This window comes from Macaca fascicularis, chromosome 5, assembly GCF_037993035.2.
Source record: "Macaca fascicularis isolate 582-1 chromosome 5, T2T-MFA8v1.1".
Taxonomy (NCBI): Eukaryota; Metazoa; Chordata; class Mammalia; order Primates; family Cercopithecidae; genus Macaca; species Macaca fascicularis.
In genome coordinates this window covers 148,285,361-148,287,154 of record NC_088379.1, presented here as the reverse complement: position 1 = coordinate 148,287,154, position 1,794 = coordinate 148,285,361, and positions in this window count along the sequence as shown.

Sequence of the window (1,794 nt, the reverse complement as noted above, 5' to 3'; positions counted from 1 at the left end):
CAGATGTAAGCATGGAATAGGTAGAGAGTTGGACAGAACCAGGGTTGTGTTTTAGCCAAGTACAAAGAAGCAAGACAAGGGCAGGAAAGTTAGGCTGTATGCAAGGGAGGGATTATGATGGACCATGGAATTTAAGCTGAATAAAAATGAAGTGAGTAAATAATATAAGGTGTGAGGGACAATAAAAAGATGTTAGGATCAATGAATTATAGGTTCTGGTAGGTCAGAGTGTTGTTGAAATTCTCTAAATTCCAACTAGAGGTAGTGAGCTGGAAAGATAGGAGTTGGTGGTCAGAAAACTGAATGCTTTAAATTGAAATGATGGAGAGGCTATAGTTATTGGGAATGACATTTAGTTATGACCATGAGAGTAAGTGGCTGGAATAGGGTGGAGGGCAAAATCATTAAAGGAGATCAAGTCAAAGAACTGAGTGACAACATACTGGAAAGGTAATTTATGTGGACATTGAAGTCAACTGAGAATTATGACAGGAATAGGGTTTGAGATAGTATCAGTGAGTCAGGAGCTACAATCCTGAAGGGATGAGGTAGAGGGAGAGTGGCATGGGGATTGTTTGAGCACTGCAACAGGGAAAGGTTTTTAGTGCTATAGTTTGATGTAATAGAATCTAAATGGATATCTCTAGGGAGGAGAGAGACGGAATAGTCTGGAAGGAGTAACAAGTAGCAAGAATGTCACCTTCTTAATCTCTAGACCCAATAGCAGTAGAATTTGAGGGAAAGAACATCTACCTTTTGAGTAAGCTGCAGACAAGAGGGCTACAGGGTTGATCAAGTAAAAATTAAGTGAATGTTGAGGTGATTTTGCTGGTGACTGTCTGAGTCTCAGCATAGTGGAAAGATTTCAGGAGTTGGGCAGAGATAAGAAATGGAGTTAAATAAGGGTACGTTCAGAGCCGTTTGGGAATTAGAGTCGCGAGGATGAGTTGATTTTGACTTTTCGTGGCAACTAAAATCAAAAGGCATAAAGGGCATAATAAAGTTAATCTTGATGAAAGTCTTTGATAAAAGCTTTAAATTCATAATTGAAGCTATAATGAAACAAACGTGCAACCTCAATGCAGATTCAAGGACAAGCTTGGGTTTAAATTAGTCATGAGTGAAATGCCTTTTGGCAAAATGTCTGCCATGTGAAGGCCACAAAGTAGTGTGTGAGGTTATGAAGACCTTGAAGATAATCAAGGCTTATCATTCATTATCTTAATTGACATCATGCAGCAATCATTGCTGCTATTTCAGAGATTTTCATGATCCTCTTACGGAACAAAATCTAGGCAAAAAGTTTCTAGCCTCTTGCCTGACAAGAGTTTGAAGCATCTTTTTGTTTTATACATATTTTACCTATTGTTTGTTACATTCAAATAAAATTTGAATTTTGAATTTTGAGTTTGAAAAATTTCGAAACACCAAAGCAGTCGTAACTGGCTGAACATGAATTCAGAATAAAGAAATGGTGGTCTGACTCCAAACCTAAAAAATGACATAAATGTTTATAGGCATGTAAAAACTGTAATGGTTCCCCCTATGCTGCCTAAAATTATCGATATGTGATACAGGAGAAAACAGTAGGTGAGAGTATTACTTTTTGTTTCATTCTTGTTTTGATCAATCCACTTATCTCCTACCTGTAAGCCTGGACTTGTGTGTCTCCTGTTCACTTATTTATAACAGGAACTCAGAATTATCATATCTATTGCTGAATGTTGAGAGGCGAACAATTTTCTGGTTGGAGAAAATCAAGGCATTGATTGGCTGGGAGAGGAGAGTGTTACT